At 46.9% G+C, this 16,233-nt stretch overlaps 1 protein-coding gene across 2 annotated transcripts in view; it reads left to right on the forward strand.

Annotated features, from left to right (window-relative positions):
* RBFOX3 (RNA binding fox-1 homolog 3) overlaps positions 1–16,233 on the forward strand; it is a 350,747-nt gene that overhangs the window by 242,812 nt on the left and 91,702 nt on the right. For both annotated transcript variants that reach the window (XM_084832352.1, XM_084832353.1), the window contains one exon: positions 7,513–7,562. The gene's annotated coding sequence lies outside the window, so the exon portion shown is untranslated. The remainder of the gene's footprint in view (positions 1–7,512; positions 7,563–16,233) is intronic.

The raw sequence follows: 16,233 nt of genomic DNA on the forward strand, positions 1-16,233 counted from the left end.
GTAAATGGAGCAGGTTTGCAATTAGTTTTCAAAGTACTTATCTCATTAAAGTAAATGAATTATTGATTTAGTGACACTCATGCTTTTAGTGAGCGGCACAGTGCCATCACTGCTCTGTTCTCCAGCTTGGCGAGCCAACGACCAGCCCAAGCAAACTTGCTTTGTGTGTGGTTTTTCCTTTTTTTCTTTTCTTTCCAACTCCACCCCCCCATCCCCATTTCTAATATTTCCTGCTTGTTATTTAGCTTTGTAATTAAAGTGGATCCATGTCAAGAGGGAGTGGTGTGAGGACTGGAAGCACTTGAGATTAGCTTTGAAGAGAGAGACGGCAGACAGCTGGCTATGGAAAGGAAGCCCCATTCTCTGGGTAGGGCGCTTAGATCCTATTTGGGAGCAGGTCCCAGTCGCCTAGTGTGTCAGGGAGCAGCCACTGCCAGGGACAACTGCAGCAGTTCTGCCTGGCTCCTTCTGCCAGCCATTTCCTGGAGTGCCTGCAAAAATGACAGAAGTCTGCCCATTCAAGGAGGAGAGCCCAAGGACAGGCAAAAGGGTGGTGTCTGTCCAACTCGGCAAGGGCGTTTGCTGGGCGCCAGTGGACTGACGTGGGCTTGGGGTCGTGACCCAGGTGAGATGGTTTAACATACCATTTTCTTGGCTTGTCCCACTCACATTCACCCATTCCAGGATGTTTTGGATGGGGAGTCCAAGGCTGAGAATTGAAATGCGCATGGAAGAACCTAGATGTGAGGCTAGGGAAGTAGCAGGGCTAAGCCAAGTGTTCCTAGCTCACTATTTTGTCATGGCATTAAGATGCAATTTGTCTTAACCTGATATTGGATACCAGATTAAGAGCAAAGGGGTGCCCAAATATTATTTATCCTTGCTTATGAATTGCCTTTTTCCTTCTCTTTCTCCCTCACCCCCCCCCATCCAATCTACAGTGGCTGGAGTGAGGGTCAGAGTTTATATGAAGTGAGCATCATTTATTCATTCATTCATTCATTCATATTTAAAATATTTCTAGAACATCTTTCAGGGCAGGAGCCCTCTCAAGGTGGCATAAAACAATAAAATTCATATAATAACAACCCATGCAGTAATAAAAACAGCAAGATCCCCCCCCAAAAAAAAACAACCAACAAACACCAGCATAACACAAAACCTGCAACACAGTGGCAGCTACAGTCTGATAAAACATAATCAGGGGAAGGCCAAAGTAAACAAACAAATCTTTCGGGCCTTCCTAAATGCCTGTAATGTTGGGGGCCTGCTGGATCCCCAATGGCAATGCATTCCAGAGCTGTGGGGCCACTGCAGAAAAGGCCCTCTCTCATGTAGTCACAAAGGTGGGCAAACTTAAAGTGCAGCTCAGACTGTTATGGGTGAAAGCGGTCCTTTAAGTAATTTAAATCTTTAAAGGTCAAAACCAGCACTTTAAATTGGGCTCGGAAATGTATTGGTAAGCAGTGCAGCTGGTAGAGTATAGGTGTTATATGATCTGACCGCCTCACCCCCCACCAACACTTGGGCAGCCACATTCTGCACCAGCTGAGGTTTCAAGGGCAGCCCCATGTACAGCGCATTACAGTAGTCACTGAGGGCCCCTCAAGAGGGTTGACACCTCTGCCATTGCACTGCAGTGCAGGTATCAGGGGTAAGCGTCACTGGGCACCTGTCGAGTCACATATCCCATCAGGGGCTCCATGCTGGCCCCAGAGATCTACAGCCCTGCTCCTTCTCCTCCTCCTCGACCTCCTTCTCCTGTTCACCTGGCCTCTCCAAGTGTATGAACTGTGGCAAGGGCAAGGAAAGGCAGCAGCTTACACTTGCCTGAGTTGCCCTCTCCTTGTGGGAAGAGTGGGCTCAGAGGAAGAAAGCAAGTGAATGGGCAATGGTGCCAGTGGCAACCTGCCCCCAAGCGTCCCCCAAAACCTGGAACTGGCACTGGATATGTCATTGGTGTGCCTCAGCAAAAGTGGCTGCAGTAAGATGAGACGCCCTCAGAGGTGGCCACCTGGACCAATCAAAGCTGTTTTCCCATTTTTTAAAGACATAGAATGCTTGGGAGATAGTGAAATTTGGGGGGTGGGGGTGGATAGGTTTGAAAGGGCAGGACAATGCAGGTTCTTGTCATGAGAAGAACAGCCAGCTTGGCAGAATAAAGAAGGCAGAGCTTCTCAGGATTCTGTGCAAGCAATAGATTTCTAGATCAGAGGCCTTATTAATAAATGCATACATACTTATATTTGTACTCCACTCTTCTTACATATGTTTCCCAGAGCAGTGAATATAAATTCAAAACAATAGCCCATCAAATACATACAAAATACTGAGACAGCAAAGCAGTAGAAATGTGGTAAAAGCCAGGCTAAACAGGTAATAAAAACGGATACATCCAAACGGCTGGAGGGATTCACAGCAGGGCCTCTGAGGAAGGTTTTAATAATCAGGCAGCTCCACATGAAAGAAGGCCATCCTCAAGGTGCCCTGGTCGCAAACTGCTATGGGCAGGGGTGTACAACCTCTTTCAACCCCAGGACTGAATTCCATTTCAGAGAAGCTCTTGAGGACCTCATTCCAGTGGTGGGTGGGACCAGAACAAAAGTGCCAGCATATTTTAGCCTAAAGCTCTTACTGCCCTGTAACTAAGATGTAGGAGAGGCATTTTAACCCTTTAGAATGCGGGGGGGGGGGGAGCTTCACAAAAGCTGGGAAACCACCAAAAGATTGGTGGTTGGGGGAAAGGGGTGTGGCCTTCAGAGGAACCCTGGAGGGCTGGAATGGGACCCTTGGAAGGGCAGATTTGGCCCCTGGGTTTAAGGATTTTCTTCTCCAGTTTAGGTCCTTAAAGGTAAGAACCAACATCTTTTTTCAAATGCAGAAATAGAGCAGGAGCCGGTGGAGCTATTTAAAAAGTTGGCATGATGTATTTTGTATGCCCAGTCCCAGTCAGCGGTTGTGTTCTCCATCAGCTGTTATTTCCAAACTGTCTTCAAGGGACAGCCCCATGTATTGCAGTAGTCCAAATGGGATGTCAGTAGAGAGTGAAAAAATGTGGGCAGGCTATCTCTGTCCATGCTCTTTCTAGTCCATGCTCTGCAAAGTAATTTCAGGCATGCAGTTTTTTAAATCCACTAGGTGGTACAGAAGCCACTGAGTGGCCTGGCCAAATATATGTCTAGACTAACAAGCAATGCATTCCAGTACCCAGGTCTTCTGAAAGGAGGAAGTACTCTAAGGAGCTATGCAATGAGGAAGTATATGGCAACAGTGAGTGCTATGGAGAATGCACCACAAGGGACCACAGCAGAAGAAAGGAACTTGATGTATGTCAGCAGGTGCATCCCACAAAGAGAAAAAACTTGTTGGTAGATCACATTTGGTAGGAAAGTTTGGAACAGCTCCCTTAGCAAACAGCCTGCAAGTGCTGTCACTACTTGGTGCTGGGTGAGCTCTCTCGCTCTCACCAGATTTTCTTTCTTCTGTGTGTCATGCCCAACGAGGAAGAAGAGCAGTGTTTGCCCATGTTGCCTGAGCAGAACTCTCACCCCAGTAGTTCCCTGATTAGCTGCTGGAAACGTGGCCCCTTTTCTGTGCAGAAGTACTTCTCATTTAATTAAAAGTGTTGACATCGGGACCAGCCAACCCACCCACCTGAGAATGCACCAATAAATTAAACATTACACTATTAATGGCCCATAAAGAAACTCTTCACTGTTGCTTGCGTATGAAGAGGGACAGAAAATAGGGGAGGGGGTAGGTTATATAGCCAGATAATCTGAGCTAATGAATTTAATTAAACAGCAACATTAATTTAGGAATTATAAAGGAGGAGGAACAAGATGTGGGACATAACAGGAATAGCTGAAGGTCTGATGGATGGAGGAAGGGGAAGGGGGCATGGTTTACTTGGACTCTGCAGCTCCCAGCCTGGATCTAGGAACACCTGCCCGTGCATCGGTGGTGAAGGTTTTGTGGTGTGCATTTTAAAAACAACAACAAAGTAATTGTATTTTTAAAATAGATTTTTTGCTTTATGGAATTTGCTAACTGCCTTGAGTGCATTGTTGGAGTGGAAAAGCAAAGTAGAAGTGATTAAATAAATTAGTCCATCTACAAAAACTCTGATGTTGGCCTTTTGGCAGGCAAATATAGCTACTGTACATGTAGGATGGTCCAGAGCATACGGGCTTTGAGGCTTGGGTTCAGTTCTTAGCTGTGCCACATACTTTCCAGCGGTGGCCTTCAATAAATCTTGTGCATCCATAACACATGTGCCACATTGTTAAGGCAATGCAGCTGTTTGTGGAAAGACAGCAGATCTTTATTGTATATTGGGAAGGGGAGGAATACTTTGGTGTCTGAATGCAATTATTGGCAATGCTTTAATTTATAAGAAAAGAATGGAATATTAGAAGTAATGAAAAATCTGGAAGGGACAAGATATATTAGAGAATCAGAAGGAAGGAAAGACGCTTGTAATGAAAAACAATCTGCCTTTGCCTTAAGGCCAAGGAATGGTATTTATTTTATTGCTAGTTTATATGTAAAATGTTGTGCTTTGTATGTTTTAATTGTTATGTTTCTGGGGATTTTATTAACATTTTTAGATGTGTGTTTTTTAATCTGCACGCCCTGAGCTTAAGCATAGGGTTGATTTTATTTTGTTTCAACAGAATGGGAGCAAGTAAATGGGCTGAGGATCCTAATCTTAGTCTAGGCCCTAAATCTCTGGAGATCAGCATCTGGAAGCTTCTTGTCCAAGTTTGGTTCCCTGAGGAATTCCATCAATTGCCAACAGGGTTATACAGGCAGGGAAAAGATACTGGTAGCTGTGATTGAGGGACTTGCCAGCAGTCCACTTTAAAGAGAACCAGGGTGGGGATTGGCCTACAATTCCCTATCCTTTCCTTAATGTGGCCCATCAGTAAAAGTAGTTGCCAACCAGAGCATTTGTCTCTCAGGCAGTGGAGGCTGGTGGTTCCAGTTTCAGAGGGGCAGTGATCCCATTCTGGGTTTTAGTTAGAACCAGCCAGAACTCTGATGGTGCTATCCAAGGTGCTGAACCCATGTTGGGGATATAGTGCAGCACCTTAGGTAACACCTTTAGAGTTCTGGCTGTTTCTTATTAAAGCCCAGAATGGGATCACCAGCCCTCCGAAACTGAAACCACCAGCCTCCACTGCTCTCAGGGGCTTCTGCCACCTCGCATCCTGCAAATGTTAAAATATAGTAAAATAAAATAGGTCAGGGGAGAGCCCATCAATAGATGTGCTTGGGCTCCGTAGCTTTATAACATGCATTTTTGCAAAGGATAGGATCAAGTCATGTTGTGTATCATACCTACATCTTTGCATGGCCGAGAAATAGCGATAACAAAAAACCCTTCCCACCTTTACCCCCTTACCTGGACAGCCTTTCCTAGCTCTAAACAGCCCCTTATCCCAACCCATGTAAAGCACAACCTAATCTCTAGGGAAGAATTCAACCAACATCCATAAGGGAGCAACGAAGACCTTAAGTGGAGACCCCCTCAGAAGCTGACACTGCTAATCACTGACTACTGTGCCATGGTATGGGAAAGAAGCTGAATTCCTTTGCCTGATTACAAGCAACAATAAGCATGATAGTTAACTTCATTACATTTGCTGCTAGCAATTGCCTCTGAATCCAACATTTCCCTTTCTTTGTTGGTCCTACTCTCACGGATGCGACAGATAGATAGATAGATAGATAGATGGATGGATGGATGGACGGACGGACGGATGCAATGGAATTCAGTTTCCTCCCCATACCATGGTATAATAGTCAGTCCCTGACCTACTTGAATCTGCAACATTGGATTGGAACTCAATGCCCTGCAAAAACCTGTCTGCTCAGGTGATTAAGTTCTATGCCACAGTCTGCACCACACATGATCTATTCTGGCTGGTAAAATCCTCAAAGGATGGCTGGCCTGTGAGTTAGCAAGTGATGATATGGTAATAAAATTGTTCCTGGCACTGCCATCTCACCGCCTTCTATTATTTATTTCCCAAGAGTCTTGTCAACATGTCTGGGTCCCCAAACACGCCACTGCCAGGATTCTCTATGTGAGCCCAGGGAACCACCTCTGATCCCCACATACGCCCATGGGATAGATCTGAGCTCTGTGTCTCAGCCACAAGGGGCCTAGGGCCTTTATTTAGCAAGTGCTCATTCAGGCTGAAGTCAGGCAGCACTTCCTGGGGAAAAGTTTCTTTGACTCGAGTTGTGGTGGTCACGCTATGGCCAGGCTGAGCTACGGAGGAGCTTTCTGGGCGATTTCCAGGGAAACCACAGTGGTGGGGGCAGATATCATCGTGGCATTAATGGAAGCGAGCCCTGGCCTAATGAGCTGTGATTCTCCCTGAATTGTGTTCGCAGAGGCAGGAATTTCCATAATTGATCTCCATACCGCATGTCACACAGTCGGAGCACCCAGGAATCCTTGAAAGATGGCGTAGGCTGTGAACACAAGGAGTGGAGGGAGGGAGTCAGAACTTGGGACAGGGGTGCCCTCTGCAGTGATTTGTGAACAGGACCTCCTCTCAAAGCAATGGTGTCTCTTAAGGGAGCAAAACCCCAGCTATCAGAAGCTAAACAGCAATTGCAAAGTACTTGGTGATCTATAAAATCCTATGCTTAATTTTGTGCTTTAGTCAGGACCAAAGCTCTTCTCAAAATTCATCCATTTGCTTCAGCAATGAAGGGTTCGCACGACAGAATTCTGTGGATATTGCAAGCAGTCACTTAAAAATCTTCTGATGCACAGAGCGCTAAGTTAGTATTCCTCTGTCATCATCTACCTATATATATTCCTACGTATCTGAAGCTCGCTTGTTGCCCCAGCTTTTTTATGCCCCTCCTGGATAACTGCAGTAACCCGTTTGAAACAGAACTCATAAAGAGCAGCAGTTTGACAAGGATCAGCACTTTTGTGTTGCATGCAAGAACTGGAGTTGTTGGACGGGGAGATGGGGACAGGGGGAGCAGCAGCTTGCAGTCATATCTCAAAAAATGTCAGAATGGCTTATGATACTGAGGAAATGGGTATCTTCTGAGAAGTGTGACCCTTTACTGTAAAAACAAAATGTGGCATCTTCTAGGTAGCTAAATTACCTACAACAGTTTAGCCTTACGACAGGGTGGTTGTGAAACTAAATTTCACTCTGAGCTCCCTCAGAGAAAGAGTAGGATCATATAAATGTAATAAATAAATAAAGCCAGATTGTTACATATTTCAGTCAAACCCATTTGACTAGGAGCCGCCTCCTTGGTTCACTTCTGCAAACAGGAGCATGGCTCATGTTGCCATTCTGTTTTTGAAGCTTGGACAGGTTTCCGGAAACTCTTAGGAAGATAATAACGCATGTTCGGAAAGAATGTTGCCAGTCAGTGAGAAAATGTCATCGACCGTGGGTGCGTTAGCCATAACAATAATTGATTTTAATTCTTCTCTCTCTCTCTCTCTCTCTCTCTCTCCTTTTTTAGAGAGCCCAACGCGAGTGAGCACCACGGGGGAAACTTGGCTGATTTCAAAGGTACTACAGTCATTTCTTTCTCCTTTCCCAGAAGCCTTTGAGAGAGAGAAGCTGTAGGTTGCAAACTTGGAAGCCCCTTTTCACCCAAGTTTGGGACTGAGGGGCATTTTGCTTTGCTCAGGCATAAATTCACTTAGAAAAGGCATAAAAAAATAGCTGACAAGATCATTGTTCTCTATTAGATTCACACAGGAGGAAATTCCATATAGGTTTATCTTTAATCTCAATAGACAAGAGCATTTGGTCAGGTGCCATCCGATAAATCTTATCTACAATGCTAGCATCCCGGAGCCTGGAAGTGAAACTAAAGCTTGGGGAGGTGGTGGTGGTAGTAGTAGCATGAGTAAGTAAGAATAGCAGCATTTATATAGCACCTTAAGCACTTCACATACTTTGTTTCAGTAACCATTACAACAAACCTGTAAGGTAGACCAGTATTATGATCATCCCTGTATTGCAGATGATGACTGAGAAATAGTCACCTGGGACCCCCTAGTGAGTCCATGGCAGAGGTGAAATTTGACTCAGGGGCTTCACAGTGTGTAGCTTACACATGTATTTACCACAGCAGGTCAGCCTTGGGAGGATGGAAAGGGACCAAGGCTCAGCAGCAGAGCACACTGCTTACATGCTGAAGGTCTCAGGTTCAATCTCTGGCATCGGCAGGTGATGAGAAAGGCTGCTGCCTCAGACACTGGAGTGCCCCCTGCCAGTCAGAGAAGTCCAGGGGTAGACTACAACTCCCATCAGCCCCAGCCAGCATTTCCAACGGTGGGAGATTATGGGAGTTATAGTCCAAAGCATCTGGAGTGCACCAAGCTGCCTACCGCTGGAGTCTGACCCAGAATAAGGCAGCTTCCTGCAAATGCAGGAGGTCCCAGTTCTTGGGACAACAAACTCACTTTTCTGGCCTTACACACTACACTGGCATTGTTATGTTCAGCCATGGCATCTACATTGTGATAACGATGAAAGGGGAACATACAATTATTGGTTTCCCCAACTCAGACTCAATATTTTCTCTTATCCTCCCACCTGTTGGTTGTTCTGGTAGCTCCTCAGTGGTGAAAGCATAATACATATTGGTTTCTTGAAATCCCATACTGTGTATTTGCTGGTATGTTAAGCTCATTAATGAATGTTTTGCAGAACTCCATGTCCCTGTCACTGCCCACGTTCAGCATTGACTCTCATCCTATTTCAAAATGGCAAATGTGCAATAAGCAGAGGAACTTCGGCTGTCACCTGGAAGCCTGAGTTATTCTTTCAAAAGATTCATAATTTAAATCACAAAAGCCTATGGAGACTTGAAACTAGCTGCCCCATATTTTGGTTTTGTGACTTGCTGACCCCTCGCTGATCTGTATTCCGCAGATACTAAAATTCATCTCCATGGGTTCTGGGCAACCTGAAAGCCAAGCTCAGGGTGAGGAACCTCTTTCAGCCTGAAGGCCAAATTCAGTTTCAAAGAAGCTCTTCGGGGGTGGGGTGGGGGCCTGCATTCCAGTGCTGTGTGGGGCCAAAGGCAAAGGGGCCAAGGCCAAACTACCAAAAATGCCAGCTTAGTTTACCTGAAACCTCTCACTGCCAGTAACTAAGCCTTAGGAGAGGCATTTCAACCCTTTAGAATGGGGAAAAAACTGTACAAAAGCTGGGAAACCACCCAATGATTGGTGAGTGGGGGAAAATGGACAGGTTATTTGTCCACACATTACAATGATATTCTCCCCTGACTCCAATTTACCAGGTTGGAGGGGAGTAGAGGGGATAGAGCAGCATGACTATAGTTTTGTTCTGTTGTGAAGTGAATAGGTGTGGTGGTGGTGGTGGTGGTGGTGGTGGAGGAGGAGGAGGAGGTTCATTACAATAATACTTTTATAATGTATTATTTCATGCAGTAGTTTGACTATCCTACAACCACCCTGTAGGGCACAGCAGCAGCAGCAGCATTATTTTACAGGTAGGAGGCTGAGGCTGAGAGAATAATGACTTGCCCAAGAGGTGAGATTTGTTCTAGAGATTTCCCAGTTCACAGCTCATACTCTTGACACCATGGCTACACAAGGCAGCCCCTTATCTTTTCCTCTTGTCTCTCTCTTTTTTAACCCAATAATACAAAGCACCAGATGTGACACTTGAACTCTGGGTTTCCCCATCCCAGCTCTAATTCATCGGTGGATGTGTGCAGGGTGTAGAGAGACTCAGAGTATGATGATGTCATGTCACATGTTATGTAAAACTCAGCCTTAGCTAATATTTTCCTTAGCATAGGAAAGAGGATGGCCTGCTGTTTTTGGTGGTACTACCACATCTGCTGTAATGTGTAGTTCCAGCCTTCACTGTCCATAGCCCAAAGTAAATGTTTCGAAAACATAATGTGTCCAGAAGTCCTTAGCAAGCTTGGCATTCCTGAGAGCAAGGTAACTTTTTCATAGGTAACTGGTTAAAGAACAGAAAGCAGAGAGAAGGAATAAATGGTAAATTCTCCCAATGGAGGAAAGTAAATAGTGGGGCCCCACAGGGATCTGTATTAGGACCTGTGCTTTTCAACCTGTTCATAAGTGATCTGGAATTAGGAGTGAGCAGTGAAGTGGCCAAGTATGCAGATGACACCAAATTATTTAGGGTGGTTAAAATAAAAAGGGATTGTGAAGAGCTCCAAAAGGATCTCTCCAAACTGGGAGAATGGGCATCCAAATGGCAAATGCAGTTCAATGTAAGCAAGTGTAAAGTGATGCACGTTGGGGCAAAAAATCCCAACTTCAAGTATAGGCTGATGGGATCTGAGCTAGAGGTGATCAACCAGGAAGAGACCTTGGGGTTGTGGTAGACAGCTCAATGAAGATATCGACCCACTGTGCAGCTGCTGTAAAAAAGGCAAACTCCATGTTAGGCATAATTAGAAAAGGACTTGAGAATAAAACTGCCAACATCATACTGCCCCTATACAAATCTATAGTGTGATCACACTTGGAATGCTGTGTGCAGTTCTGGTCACCACACCTAAAAAAAGATATTGTAGAGCTGGAAAAAGTGCAGAAAAGGGCAACTGAAATGATCAAGGGGCTGGAGCACCTCCCCTATGAGGGAAGGTTACAACAGCTGGGATTGTTTAGCTTGGAAAAAAGGAAGGTAAGAGGAGACATGATAGAGGTCTACAAAATTATGCATGGTGTGGAGAATGTAGATAGGGAGATATTTTTCTCCCTCTCTCAAAATACTAGAACCTGGGGTCATCCTATGAAGCTCATCAGTGGGAGATTCAGGACAGATCAAAGGAAGGACTTCTTCACACAGTGCATAGTTCAACTCTGGAACCCCCTACCACAGGAAGTAGTGATGGCCACCAGTTTGGATGGCTTTAAAAAGGGGTTGGACAAATTCCTGGAGGAAAAGGCTATCAGTGGCTATTCGTATTGATGGCTATGTGCTACCTCCAGTACCAGAGGCAGTGTGCCTATGTACACCAGTTGCTGGGGAACATGGGTGGGAGGGTGCTGTTGTGCTCATGCCCTGCTTGTGGGTTCCTGGTCGACAGCTGGTTGGCCACTCCGTGAACAGAATGCTGGACTGGATGGACCCTTGGTCTGATCCAGCAGGGCTCTTCTTATGTTCTTATAAGTAGTGTGAATACCCTTAGCAGGAGTTACACCCCTGCTCACAGCAGCCATATCACTGCCCCAGCTGTGATTGCACAAGTGTATGGCCTCTTGGCAAGGCCAGCCATGAAACAAAGTACCAAAAAGAAAGTGGGAGGTGTGCTCTAGGTAGTCTGTAGCTAGAGTTGACTGGTTTGCTCATTTAATGTGAACGTTCCACCGGGGTTTCTGAGTGGCATCCTTTGGGGTTATTAGTCCAGCATGTGATTCAGCAGTGTGTTAATTGCAGAAAGACTGTTAGTGTTCATATTGGACAGAAGTCATATATTACTGTACCACATTCTTGTTGGAGTTACTCATGCCCCCAAAGTGCCCAGAGTCAGTGGAGTGAAGAGGACAGGCAAACATGTGCCTCAGGGCCTCAGGCTTTGGTCTCATTGGGCCAGTTCTTATTGAGCAGACGGGGTCTTGGCTTGTAAACACCCATCTGTCAATAACTGGATTGATAGGTGATTGCCCTGTCTTCCACGCAGAACAACTTTCTTCTGACACTGTAGCTGATGGAAGGGTTAATGCCAGTCCCTGATCCGTAATTTGGAACGGGCAAGAATAGCAATGCACGGTGCTGAACTCTGGAGAATTACACACTGGGGTATAATCCCATAATGTAAAACAGCAGCTGTGCCATAGACCAATCAAAGCACTGCATGAATTAACCAAGAAGCAAATCAAAGGCCACACAGCAAAGCACTTGGCTTGATGATCCTATTCCCCCCAGAACAAGGCCTCTCTCCCTGTGAGAGCCATGAAGGAGGGAACGGGATTTAAGAGCAGGTTTCCCATCACCATCATGCTATACTGGGAGAAGTTGTGCCAGTGGAACCCTTGTAGGCCCCTTCCAACCCTACTATTCTATGATTCTATGAACCCGCGGGCTCTTAAAGGGATAGGAGCCCTTGTCCTTTTTAGAATCTGACACACAAACACACACACACGGCTTAGCTGCAGGTTGCTTGCGAGCTGCATGAGTATCTCCAGCACATAGATGGATTCCTCCTCACATTCATATAAGAGGCAGGTTGTGACTTGCCCTTGAGGGGATCTCTACTCCCCTTGGCCCTAACATGGGCATCAAAAACTCTTGGGTACTTGAGTGAGACAGCATGCATCTTACAGGCCACACCAACTGGGACTAATGAATGGGACTCCAGCCCCATCTCTTAAGGTACTTTGCCCCATTATATATTTGCTCTTTCCTTTCCTGGCGGCTAGAAGAAGAATGTGCTATGATGTCCAAATACGAGTCTGTGGATTTCTAGGGATACTGGAGTCACTCGATGCCCCAGTGCTCAACCCACTCACTCTCGGGGTGGAACATGATGCTGCAAGACTGATAGAGGAGTTCTTGCTCCATTTGTTTTTTCTCCCTTCTTCCTAGTAAAGTCTTGTATAGCATAATGCATGTGACGATGTTCTCATGCCATGAGTTTCCCAGCCATCAACAGACAATGATGTGGGGTGAAGTGGGGAAATATACAGTGCAGTGTCACATCATGCAGTGTCTTATACTATGCTTTACCAGTAAGGGGGGGTGAGGGAAGAAAAGGACACGGAGGATGTGCAACGTCTAGCTCTGCTCTTGGACCATCAGGGGAGGTTGAAAACCAGGCCTCCCTAGCTCTTCACTGCCCCTCGGTCCAGAGGCTTTCTGGGGCCTCTCCCTCTCCAGAAAGAATGTGAAAGCAGTTGCAGAGAATGGTGGGCAATCACATGAATGCTCCCTTAACATTCACTGGGAGTTTTCTCTTGAAAAAGGACTGCCAAAACAGGGACATTGGGCTCCAGCAGACACAAATGCTTTGCCAACAGAATGAAGGTTACTAAGGCAGCCCAAGGCTGCAGCATCCATCTTCATCAGATCTGGAGGTGTGCCTGGGGCGTGGGCATACTCACAGCAGGGGGCAGCAGGGCACAACGGGCCATTTGTGTTCTGACATACTCCCTTTGCTAGCATGGCAGGAGCCCTTCTGCCAAGGCTTGCATCCAGGACAGCATAAATGCAGTGAATGAGAATAAAACATGCCGTGGATTTCTTCCCATGCTTCATGAGGACAGCACTTACCTGATGGCAGCCAGCACACCTGCTGTGTCAGGGTCCCCGCCTGAGACTACACCTGAATGTGGAGTTGGTGGGCCCTTGCAGTCACCCAAGTACGTAGCATGGGCTGAGCGATATTCGCAAAAGACGGGACAGCTAGCCAGCACGTTGCTGCTGTGACACCTAATTAAGCTGCATTTTCTCCCCCATAGTCATCGTTAGAAACGCCAAACCAGTCTTGTAGGGGGGGTGTTCCCCCCTACCCCTGATAAAACAGGCCTTGGAAACCCTCACCACAAATGTGAGCCTGGTATCTGGAAGATGAGCAAGAGTATACAGGACAAGGCCCTTAGATGCTTAACTGTGACTTTCACTCACAGTTGCCATAATGAGAGTCTGGTTTTCATCAGGCCTCAAGATTTTTTTTCCATATAGCCTTGGAGTTGGGAGAACTGAATCTGGTCACACTCTTGTGAGTCTGAAGTCTGAGTTCCCTATCAAACAGGGGCTGCCTGTTAAGCAGCTGCCGTAGTCCTCCTCAATCATGGTAAGACCTGCTTAGAGTTACATGGCCAGGGCAGAGAGCAGCAAGAACGCCTGGAGGCTCAGCACCAGCAGGGAGAAAGCTGGCACCTCACAGGTTAATTACATGAGCGGCCAGTTCCCTTATTGACAGGGTAGCTTGGAAAATGCTGAGGCAGGACATACACTGCAGAGTGTCAGAGCAGCAGGAGCCTCCGCTCCCAGCTGCCTTTCTCTCTCTTCCTCTCTCTCTCGCCCTCGCACACACATACACACATCCTCACGGCACAGCCCCTCCACCCCCACCTATCCCATCCACAGCAAACCTGTCAACTTAGCCCGCTTGTCCGCTAGCCGAGGCGCCTTTTCTCTGATTGGAGCCATACATCCATCCAGCCAGCCAGCCCTGTGTTGTCAGCCAGCCCTACTCCATCCAGCTCTGCGGGAAGAACAGGTCTGGGCTCTGAGCTGGTTTTGCTTCTCTTCCATTTCCTTCCAAGGGGCTGGTATTTTTGTGGTCAACCCCGCCCCCAACCTCCTGTTGTCAGAGTCTTGCTCCATCACCTCTACTGCCCACCTGGAAGCCTCCCACCACCACCCATCACCACCCCCATCTGCAATTCCTGCACCAAGCTGGCACGTCGGATACCCATGGCCAGCTCTGAGGCACGCGGCGGCCTGCAGCTGTTGTCAACGGGGCTGTGCCTGTGAAAGTGGGAACCCCAGTCACCATCCCAGGACAGAGACCACCAGGGGCGGGGGAAATACTCAGTGGCCTGGGCCGGATCACTTCTCCGTGGACCTGTGGACATCCCAGCTGCCAGCATGATGATGTATTTCTGGGTAGGTCCCTGTTGTGGGTCTGTGTTGGGTGAAGACAGGCTGGCTCATGTACATGCTGTTTCTGGCTTTCAGAGTTTTGTGGACTGTTTGGAGGTGGGTGTTGTAAAGCAAGGGGCTTTGTGACTTCCTCCACTGCCCGATGGGAACGGGGCCCTGAATTTAATTTCCTGCCTCCCATTCTAGAAATGCGAATTTCAGTGGGGTTTTAGTATTAGACTCCATACTCCTGGCTGAATGTCCTACAGTACTTGTGGTTAGGCTGGCAAGGAGATATTCCTCCAGATGCTGTTGGGGGGTGGGAATCCCCTGGGTTTATGCTAATTTCTGCATATATAGGCCACTAAGGGCCCGGGTCCCAGCTGAATGTGTGTGGCACTGCATGCTTCTCACGCACCTTATCTCTCCACTTCGTGCTCGCTGGACTCACAGCTGATGGCAGGTGAAGTAGTAAATTTGTGTCTGCCAGGGGAAGAGCCAACTCTAGTTGCATGCATTACTTTTAAGTGGCATTACAGATGAGCCGTCATCTGGTATCCTGAGGGTATGCAGTGTGAGTGGAAGCTGGGATAACGCAGGCTCTTATAGCAGCCTATTGCTTCTTTTTCTGCACCTTTCACTAGCATCATGTCTCAGTTCCCAACAGGTTAGTCCTCATGTAATGGAATGTGAGGCTCTTAAATCAGGGTGTGTTGTATTCCATCCAGACCCATCTGGCTTTGTCTTTTGTACCATTGTCCTTACACAAAAGTGGTGAGGGGCTGGCTCTGAAATAAAGGCACTGCGCAATTCACATATGCTTGGAAAGGGTCTCTCTGAACCTAGGCTCTCTGAGCCTTCAGCATCCAACTTTTAAATCTGCAGGATACTTGTGAACACTCAACCAGGTGAAGAAGGAAGCAACTCTGAGAACCAAGCATACACTTCAAGCGCATGAGCACGCACATGATGGGGAAATAGCATCTTGCCCCTCCTTACTCCCTAAGGTGGATAGGTTGAAGATGGCTGGAGCTGGACCTTAGTGCCTCAGTGGCTGATGTTAACTTTGGGTTGCCTTAACATTTCCTAGGAAAGCCAGTGTCTTACTCCCAGATGGAGATGCTTCTCTTGCTATGCTTCACAGCTCTGAGTCCTTAGAACAAGACTGTGTGGCTGTATACTTCAGGAGAAAGCTACTTCCTTCCATTCTTCTCCCAGCTTCTCTTATTGCTCTGGCAAATTGGGGTGTCTTATTCTAAATTTTCTCAGTTCGGCTTGGGACCAGATAATATTTGGCTATTCCCTGTCTATGGGAGTGGCAACAGTCAAATCGGCAGAAATGCCGCAGAGGCCAGAGTGGCCGGGGCAGAGGGAGCCACGCAGAGGCTTGGGAATATTGGGAGTTATGTAGGTTCCACTCCTGATCTGGCCATGAGAGCACCGCCTTAGTGACCATTTCCTGGCACTGGCTATTTCACCACTACTCACTTAAACTTGGAGCTTCCTTCCTTGGAATGGAGATTGCAGCAAATGGAGCTCTGGCACCAAAAGGACAGGAGTTCTGAGTAACTCCCTGTTTTGGAGATGAAGCTTTGCCAGAGCCACTCCCATTTGTACTTAGAGAAAGGCCCTG

The sequence above is a fragment of the Heloderma suspectum genome, chromosome 2, assembly GCF_057233095.1.
Source record: "Heloderma suspectum isolate Gila_16-S chromosome 2, 16-S_ref, whole genome shotgun sequence".
NCBI classification, from domain to species: domain Eukaryota; kingdom Metazoa; phylum Chordata; class Lepidosauria; order Squamata; family Helodermatidae; genus Heloderma; species Heloderma suspectum.